Raw genomic sequence first — 10,918 nt, 5'->3', positions numbered from 1 at the left:
ATTTTACGTTTCCTCATTCCTCTGCCCTCAACAGTCACACAGACCAAACATGGATATTCTGCAGGGAAGCGCCTGTTTTTTCTAAATTTCCAAATACATTAACCCCTTGTGGTGAAACTGCCTACTTATCAGATTTAACTGAACATGTACGCATATCTCCCAAATGTCCCGTGTCCATGTCCAGTTCCTCGTTTGTACTGGAAAGTCCTGATTTTTCTCTGCACTGAACAGGCAGGAAAAAAAACAATGTTTCTAACCTAATTGGCTTTTGGCCAGAACAGCCACAGCAGCAGATAAGATACTTTTGTAACAATTTTGAGATAAGCAAATAAGTAATATAACCGGTCCCTTGGGAAAAGTTAGACTCACAGCTTAAAGGGCAATTCACCTTCATTAGCAAAACTGTAATAACTGGAAAAAAAACACAGAAATATGCTCAACCTTTCATATCCTGACAAATTTTGTAAAAGAACATGGTAATTAGGGGGTGTGGCCACAAAAATGGGCATGGTCAAAAAATGTATGCGCGGTCACATTTTCTGTCATTTCTGTCATTATTTCCAAAATGTTGGGCGGTATGCATGTATGGGACCTGTTATCCAGAATACTTGGGTACAGATCTTTCCGTAATTTGGATTTACATATCTTAAAGGGGACCCATCACACAAAAATATTATTCAGTATCCTATTTTATCACATTAGTCAAGCTAAATGAACTTTAATTCCGCTGTATAAATCATTTGAATCTTGTTTCCTTAAGTCTGAGAATTCATAATTATATGTTGCCACTTAGCTGCCCAGATTGCCAGTTAGTCAAGATCCTGTTGCAAGTGCCACATCCTGGATGGAATTAATTGGGCTGATAGTTTTGTCTCATCTGCAAACACTGATACATTACTTACAATCCCCTCCCCTAAGTCATTAATGAACAAGTTAAATAAAAGTGGCCCCAATACTGAGCCCTGAGGGACCCCACTAAGAACCTTACTCCAAGTAGAGAATGTCCCATTAACAACCCCCCTCTGTACCTGATCCTGTAGCCAGTTTCCTATCCATGTGCAAACGACTTCATTAAAGGAGAAGGAAACCCCCAGGGCGCTAAACCCCTCCCCCCCTCCCCTGTGCTGCCCCCCCTCCCTCCTCCCCCCTGGCCTACCTGTCCCCCTGGGCAAATGCCCCTAACTTTTTACTCACCCCTCTGCGCAGGTCCTGTCCACGGAGTTCGCAGTCACCATCTTCTCCCACGCGCGTCTTCTTCCTGCTCTGACCGGCGTCTTCTGGCGCATGCGCAGTAGGAACAGGTACCGGTACGGCTCTACTGCGCATGCGCCGAATGTCACGTTTCCGACATTCGGCGCATGCGCAGTAGAGCCGTACCGGTACCTGTTCCTACTGCGCATGCGCCAGAAAACGCCGATCAGAGCAGGAAGAAGACGCGCATGGGAGAAGATGGCGACTGCGAACTCCGTGGACAGGACCTGCTCAGAGGGGTGAGTAAAAAGTTAGGGGCATTTGCCCAGGGGGACAGGTAGGCCAGGGGGGAGGAGGGAGGGGGGCAGCACAGGGGAGGGGGGGAGGGGTTTAGCACCCTGGGGGTTTCCTTCTCCTTTAAGCCCAACAGACCTTAGTTTAGAAAGCAGTCGTTTGTGGGGCATAGTATCAAACGCTTTGGCAAAATCCAAATAGATCACATCTACTGCCCCCCCACTGTCCAGCATCTTACTTACCTCATCATAAAAAGCAATCAGATTTGTCTGACATATATATATAATATAATTTGTTCCCCTTAGAACCTCTAAAGCTAAAACACAAAAAGAAAATAAATGCAATCAATGTATCTACGAGTTTACCCCAAACAGAGAAAAGAAAAAGCGGTTTGTCCCTTCTTGCACCCAGCACTCCCAGCATGCACAGCAAACACCAACGCCTTAAGTTTTTTAACGCTGCTTAACACCTAGGGGCCAATTCACTAACTTCGAGTGAAGGATTCCAAGTAAAAAAACTTCGAATTTCGAAGGTTTTTTTGGGCTACTTCGACCATCGAATGGGCTCCTTCGACTACGACTTCGAATCGAAGGATTCGTAGTAAAAATCGTTCGACTATTCGACCATTAGATAGTCGAAGTACTGTCTCTTTAAAAAAAACTTCAACCCCCTAGTTCGCCATCTAAAAGCTACCGAAGTTAATATTAGCCTATGGGGAAGGTCCCCATAGGCTTGGCTAACTTTTTTTGATCGAAGGATATTCCTTCGATCGTTGGATTTAAATCCTTCGAATCGTTCGATTCGAAGGATTTAATCGTTCGATCGAAGGAATAATCTATCTGTGCTAAATCTCTTCAACCTCGCTATTCGAAGTCAAAGGATTTCAATTCCTAGTCGAATATCGAGGGTTAATTAACCCTCGATATTCGACCCTTAGTGAATCAGCCCCTTAATTCACATGCAACACTTAGGGGCACATTTACTATTGGTCGAATATCGAGGGTTAATTAACCCTCGATAGTCGAACCTCAAAGTAAAATCCTTCGACTTCGAATATCGAAGTCGAAGAATTTACCGCATTTCATTCGATTGAAGGAAAAACGATTAAAGGATTTTAATCCATCGAACGAACGATTTTCCTTCAATCAAAAAAAGCAAGGAAAGCTTATGCGGACCTTCCCCATAGGCTAACATTGACTTCGGTAGCTTTTAGATGGCGAACTAGGGGGTCGAAGTTTTTTTTAAAGAGACAGTACTTCGACTATCGAATGGTCGAATAGTCGAACGATTTTTAGTTCGATTCGAAGTCGTAGTCGAAGGTCGAAGTAGCCAATTCGATGGTCGAAGTAGCCAAAGAAAAACTTCAAAATTCGAAGTATTTTTTATTCTAATCCTTCACTCGAGCTTAGTAAATGTGCCCCTTAGTCACATGCAACACTCGCTTAGCAGCTCCCACACTCGCTTTGAATACACAAAGTTAAGTGATTCAATGGAGCCGAAGTATAGAGCTTCCAGCAGAGAAGTTGGGTTTTCAGTGTCAAATGTTTTCCAGTTAGAAGCATAGATTGCTTGTGTTGCTAAGTAGTAAGATTTATAGTTGGGCATTGCTAAGACTAGTTGCGTTGTAGGGGCATGCAGTGTTGTTCTAGTGTTGTTCGAAAAAATGACGCCCATAGACTTGTAAAAAAAAAAGCTGCGCGTCAAAACAAAATTTTTTTGACGCCCATAGACTTTAATGGGCGTCTGCGTCAATTTTTGGCGAAACGAAACGGGTCACATTCGCCCATCCCTAATGTTTAATTTGAAAAGGACTGTTATCATACAGATTTGTGTGTCTGGGTGACAGGTCCACTTTAAGTCTACTAGAAAATCATATAAACATGAAATAAACCCGATAGGCTGGTTTTGCTTCCAATAAGGATTAATTATATCTTAGTTGGGATCAAGTACAAGCGACTGTTTTATTATTACACAGAAAAAGGAAATCAGTTTAAAAAAAATTGGATTATTTGGATAAAATGGAGTCTATGGGAGACGGCCTTTCCCGTAATTCTGAACTTTCTGGATAACGGGTTTCCCATACTTATGTATTTTTTTTTTAACACAGACATACCTGATTCCACAGAAAAAAAGATGCCAATGCGAATATGCTTAGAAAATATTGTTTTCTAGTCAATTCCAAACAATGTATATTACATCTCTTAGGAAAAATGGTTTTTTTTTGTTACCAGCTGTTGTTTTCATCAAGAGCCACAAAAATAAATGGATCACAATCACCAGTTTCCTACATATGTGAGTAAATAACTTGTGCTTCTTGTTTACATGATTCGGCTGAAATTCATTTGACAGCATTTGACCCTCTTCTTAAAGGAAAAGGAAAGGCTGTTTGCACTTGGTGCCAAATGTTAGGCACCCCCATACCTCCTAGCGTTTTGGAAACAAAAAAGGGACAAAAAGTTTGGTGTCTGCAGCACGGCAAAAAATAATTTTGACCACGCGCATGTTTGTGGCCACACCCCCTAATTACCGTGTCCATTTCACAAAATTCGGCAGTTTATGAAAGTTTAAACATATTTCTGTGTTTTTTTTTCAGTTATTACAGTTTTGCTAATGAAAGTGAATTGCCAGTAACATCAATTTTTCCTGAAGAGGAGTTTCAGTAAGTTATTTATTAATAAAGACTGCGATTTTAAAGTTTAATTTGTCTTGGTGGGGCATAGGGCAGGCAGAGTATGACACACACAGGGAGCATAGAACAGGCAGAGTATGGTACACACAGGGAGGATAGGGCGGGCAGAGTATGACAGACACAGGGAGGATAGGGCAGGCAGAGTATGACAGACACAGGGAGGATAGGGCAGGCAGAGTATGACAGACACAGGGAGGATAGGGCAGGCAGAGTATGACAGACACAGGGAGGATAGGGCAGGCAGAGTATGACACACACAGGGAACATAGGGAAGTCAGAGTATGACTCACACAGGGAGCATAGGGCAGGCAGAGTATGGCACACATAGGGAGCATAGGGCAGGCAGAGTATTACACACACAGGGAGCATAGGGCAGGCAGAGTATGGTACACACAGGGAGGATAGGGCGGGCAGAGTATGGCACACACAGGGAGCATAGGGCAGGCAGAGTATGACACACACACAGGGAGGATAGGGCAGGCAGAGTATGACACACACAGGGAGGGCAGCGCAGGCAGAGTATGGCACACACAGGGAACATAGGGAAGGCTGTGTATGACTCACACAGGGAGCATAGGGCAGGCAGAGTATGGCACACACAGGGAGGATAAGGCAGGCAGAATATGGCACACACAGGGAGCATAGGGAAGGCAGAGTATGACACACACAGGGAGCATAGGACAGAGAGTATGACACACAGGGAGCATAGGGAAGGCAGTGTATGACACACAGGGAGCATAAGGAAGGCAGTGTATGACACACAGGGAGCATAGGGAAGGCAGAGTATGACACACAGGGAGCATAGGGCAGGCAGAGTATGGCACACACAGGGAGGATAAGGCAGGCAGAGTATGGCACACGCAGATAGCATAGAACAGGCAGAGTATGGTACACACAGGGAGGATAGGGCGGGCAGAGTATGGCACACACAGGGAGCATAGGGCAGGCAGAGTATGACACACACACAGGGAGGATAGGGCAGGCAGAGTATGACACACACAGGGAGGATAGGGCAGGCAGAGTATGGCACACACAGGGAACATAGGGAAGGCTGTGTATGACTCACACAGGGAGCATAGGGCAGGCAGAGTATGGCACACACAGGGAGGATAAGGCAGGCAGAATATGGCACACACAGGGAGCATAGGGAAGGCAGAGTATGACACACACAGGGAGCATAGGACAGAGAGTATGACACACACAGGGAGCATAGGACAGAGAGTATGACACACACAGAGAGCATAGGGAAGGCAGTGTATGACACACAGGGAGCATAAGGAAGGCAGTGTATGACACACAGGGAGCATAGGGAAGGCAGAGTATGACACACAGGGAGCATAGGGCAGGCAGAGTATGGCACACACAGGGAGGATAAGGCAGGCAGAGTATGGCACACGCAGATAGCATAGAAGAGGCAGAGTATGGTACACACAGGGAGGATAGGGCGGGCAGAGTATGGCACACACAGGGAGGGCAGCGCGGGCAGAGTATGACACACACAGGGAGCATAGGGAAGACAGTATGGCACACACAGGGAGCATAGGGCAGGCAGAGTATGACACACACAGGGAGGATAGGGCAGGCAGAGTATGACACACACAGGGAGGATAGGGCAGGCAGAGTATGGCACACACAGGGAGGGCAGCGCGGGCAGAGTATGACACACACAGGGAGCATAGGGCAGGCAGAGTATGGTACACACAGGGAGGATAGGGAGGGCAGAGTATGGCACACACAGGGAGCATAGGGCAGGCAGAGTATGACACACACAGGGAGGATAGGGCAGGCAGAGTATGACACACACAGGGAGGATAGGGCAGGCAGAGTATGACACACACAGGGAGGATAGGGCAGGCAGAGTATGTCACACACAGGGAGGGCAGCGCGGGCAGAGTATGGCACACATAGGGAGCATAGGGCAGGCAGAGTATGACACACACAGGGAGCATAGGGCAGGCAGAGTATGGTACACACAGGGAGGATAGGGCAGGCAGAGTATGACACACACATGGACGATAGGGCAGGCAGAGTATGACACACACAGGGAGGATAGGGCAGGCAGAGTATGGCACACAGGGAGGGCAGCGCGGGCAGAGTATGGCACACATAGGGAGCATAGGGCAGGCAGAGTATGACACACACAGGGAGGATAGGGCAGGCAGAGTATGACACACACAGGGAGGATAGGGCAGGCAGAGTATGGCACACACAGGGAGCGCAGCGCGGGCAGAGTATGGCACACATAGGGAGCATAGGGCAGGCAGAGTATGACACACACAGGGAGCATAGGGCAGGCAGAGTATGGTACACACAGGGAGGATAGGGCGGGCAGTGTATGGCACACACAGGGAGCATAGGGCAGGCAGAGTATGACACACACAGGGAGGATAGGGCAGGCAGAGTATGACACACACAGGGAGGATAGGGAAGGCAGTGTATGACACACAGGGAGCATAGGGAAGGCAGAGTATGACACACATGAAGCAAAGGACAGACAGAGTATGACACACACAGGGATCATAGGACGGACAGAGTACAGAGAGCACAGGGAAGGCAGAGTATGGCACATACAGGGAACATAGGGAAGGCAGAGTATGGCAGACACAGGGAGCATGGGACAGGCAGAGTATGGATACACAAAGATTTGCCAAACACGAAAGGCGAGTGTAGCGGGGAAATCCCCTGCACGCTTATTTAGTAATATGATGTAACATTTGAGGGGGTGCCCCTTCTTCAGTAGAAAGGGGCTACGCCACTTTTGTCATTAAAAGAGCATATGACAGAACAGTAGGCGTTAACCGATGTGACTTACTAAAAGGCACGTCTAACTTTGGTGGCAGTTTCAAGAATAAACACTCCAATAGGTCCAGTGGAGACACATTGCAACGTTCAGGTAATCATTTTGACTTTCCCCGTGTCATCACTACACATTCCAGAGATACTCCGTACTTATAATACGTAACCATTGGCGGATTTTAACACAGGGCCCTGTTTTGAAAACAATGTTACCATCTCAACCTGGTTTTGTTTTCAAGAGGGGGAAGACTATTGGTTCCTCTCTATCCCCTAGTTTGTTTTTGGAAGAAAAACCAACAGGCCCCTCTAATTGGCTCAGTGTTAAAGTATAAGTAAACCTTTAAAACAAGTGAATGTAAAATTGATGTGGGTGTGATTCTAAGCTCTTTTGTAATTTGCATTCATTAATTATTTTGCTTTTATTCCAAGATATTAAGGGATACATGTACTGTTAATATGAATGAATTGTGTTACAACAGCGCCACCTGCTGGTCAGTTTCCCACCAGTCTGACCACCAAGTAGTCAAGGAGGTTGTCAGGAGAAAGAAAGAGGCTGCCGGTGCCGGATTTCTTTTCCGGCCGCCCCTAGGCCACGCAGTCCGACCAGGCGGCCGTGCGGTCCTAGCGCCCGCCTTCCCAGCGAAAAAACGCCGGCGCAGCTGGTGTAGTTGAACGGGGACGCGAACATCCCCATAATGCGGCTGGGCGGCATGCCCATGCGGCCTTGCCGCAAATCCGGGCCTGGAGGCTGCTCTGATGCTTTTCTGCTTAGGAATAAAATTAGAAACCTTTCACACATCTCTTCGAAGCAGAAGAACATCAGCCTCTTTCTTTCTCCTGACAACTTCCTTGACTACTTGCTGGTCAGACTGGTGGGAAACTGACCAGCAGGTGGCGCTGTTGTAACTAAATTAATTCGTATTAACAGTACATGTATCCCTTAATATATTGGAATTAAAAGAAAATAAATAATGAATGTAAATTACAAAAGTGCTTAGAATAGCCCCCTCATCAATTTTACATTCACTTGTTTTAAAGGTTTACTTATCCTTTAAGGGCTGTTATAGGTGTGGCAGACCACGATGCCATGCTTGTGCCCTGATGAGTCCTCGAAGATCTTTATGTCCAGCAATAACACCTACAAACATAAGATAAGGTTTTACGCCAATTGCAGTACAAAATATGTAATATATTTAATCACTTGCGCCTGTGGTGTATAGTGATGGGCGAATTTATTCGCCAGGCGCAAATTTGCGGCAAATTTGCGGCAAATTTGCGCGTTTCGCCACCAGCGAATAAATTCGCGAAACGCCCGTGAAAATTCACCGCAAAAAACGGGCGCCGGTGTCGAAAAAACGGGCGCCGGCGTCAAAAACGAGACGCTGGCGCCGTTTCGTGAAATTTCGCCGTTTCGCGAATTTCGCAAATTTTTCGGCGAGCCGAAACGGCGCAAATTCGCCCATCACTAGTGGTGTACAATATATTAGCAAAACAAATAGACCAGTGAGAAAACGGATATCAGAACACACGAATGGGGTATCGAGAGGAGATAAGAGCTCTGCTGTAGCATTTGATTGAACAACATGAAGGACAAAAATGTGTTTCTTTTCAAGTCATAGATAGAGTGGTCTCAGGAATCAGGAAAGGTGATATAGAAAGATCCCTTTTGAAAAAAGAAGCGTTTTGGATTTTCACTATGGATACAGTGACACCTAGAGGCCTTAATAGAGAATGGGAACTTAATTGCTTTATTGATTAAATATTTATTGATTAAATATCTATATACTTTTCCTCACAATTTACATCTCATATGCTGCTTTCCTTCCCCCTCCCCCTTTTTTCTGGAATTTTTCTTAAAGATTTTTTCTTGGGATTTTTTTCTTAGGATTTTGTTTTTGTGCTGGTGTTTGAACTACTTAATCCTTGTAGGCAACGTATTTGTATTTATATTAAGTATTTCATTACTCCTATTTCATATTTCTCTTTTATATTTGATATTTGGTATTATTTAATTTTCACTACTTATTTATTCAATGTATTAAGTTCAACTTGGACTTAATGAAATCAATTCGATTGGATCAAATCGAATTAATTCAAATGAAATTACATTTAATAATAACATGTAAATAATTATGCAGATTAATAATAACATGTAAATCAATATGCAAATTAATATGTATGTCCAATATATATTTATTTTATTAACTGATTGATGTTATCGTGACTATGATGTTTTTAAAGGATAAGTCAATCTTTAAAAGAAGTGAATGTAAAATCGACAAGAGTGTATTTCTAAGAACTTTTACAATTTACATTCATTATTTATTTTATTTTTATTCCAAGATATTAAGGGATACATGTACTGTTAATATGAATGAATTTTGTTACAACAGCGCCACCTGCTGGTCAGTTTCCCACCAGTCTGACCAGCAAGTAGTCATGGAAGTTGTCAGGAGAAAGAAAGAGGCTGCTCTGATGTTCTTCTGCTTAGGAATAAAATTAGAAAACTTTCTCAAATCTTTCCTAAACAGAAGAACATCAGAGCAGCCTCTTTCTCCTGACAACTTCCTTGACTACTTGCTGGTCAGACTGGTGGTAAAATGACCAGCAGGTGGCGCTGTTGTAACTAAATTCATTCATATTAACAGCACATGTATCCCTTAATATCTTGGAATACAAATAAAATAAATAATGAATGTAAATTGTAAAAGTTCTTAGAATAAAACCCTCATCAATTTTATATTCACTTGTTTTAAAGGTTTACTTATCCTTTAATTATATTGCTGAAATCACCTGGTGTTTCTAATGTATATATATATATATATATATATATATATATATATATATATATATATATATATATATATATATGTTGTCAGCAGGGGGTGCTTTTGGCTTCTGACGAAGTGACCATTATAGTCACGAAACGCGTAGAGCCACGCACTCCCCTGCCTCGCTCATCCATTTTTTAATTTTTTTCATGCTTTTAAATGACTTAATAAACTTGGATTTTACTTTTATACTGGTGCTTATCTACCCTACCATTGAGCCAGCACAGGCACTCTAAAAATATATGTTATTATTATTATTTTACTAATTAGCAACCAATATCACTTCTAACAACTGCCTTTAACGAAATTCAGTGATTCTGCTCAGCAGGGACAAAGATAAGAACTGGAGCAACTAATGGATCAAGGTGACCCCCCCTCCCTGAGCTGCTTTAGAAACACATGAGAAGGTGAAAAATGTAACCTTTAAACATCAATATTAGAAAAACAGTCCCAAATAGAAACTGAACAAAGTCTTTAGTTCTGGAGAACAATCCGAAAAATTAAGGCTCCAGGTGAAATTGTCTGAGATCTGAACCCAAAGAAATGTGATGCTCTTGACATTCTCAACACTAGAACTGTTTATAAATAGTGATGGGCGAATTTGCGCCGTTTTGCTTCGCCGAAAAATTTGCGAATTTCGCGCGAAATTCGCGAAACGGCGAAAAATTTGCGAAACGGCGCCGGCGTCTCGTTTTTGACGCCGGCGCCCGTTTTTGACGCCGGCGCCCGTTTTTCTGTCGCCGGCGCCCGTTTTTGACGCCGGCGCCCGTTTTTGACGCCGGCGACTTTTTTCGAATTTTTTTTTTTTACGCCGGCGAATTTTTACCGCGAATTTTCGCGGGCGTTTCGCGAATTTATTCGCTCGGCGCGAATCGCGCAAATTCGCCGCGAATTCGCTCATGGCGAATAAATTCGCCCATCACTATTTATAAAGGCATTGTGAGCTGGACGAGACTTCCTACAACCAACAATCATCTCTTGTGTTTGATCAACATTAAGATACAAATTGTTTTCAATACCCCATATTTTTGCCTGTAGTTTATATTAAAAAGCATCTGTGGTTATTGTTATGGCTTGAGCTAATTGCCAATTCATGGAGACCACACTGGAGACTACA

This window comes from Xenopus laevis, chromosome 7L (assembly GCF_017654675.1).
Source record: "Xenopus laevis strain J_2021 chromosome 7L, Xenopus_laevis_v10.1, whole genome shotgun sequence".
NCBI classification, from domain to species: domain Eukaryota; kingdom Metazoa; phylum Chordata; class Amphibia; order Anura; family Pipidae; genus Xenopus; species Xenopus laevis.
This window is presented reverse-complemented; position numbering follows the sequence as displayed.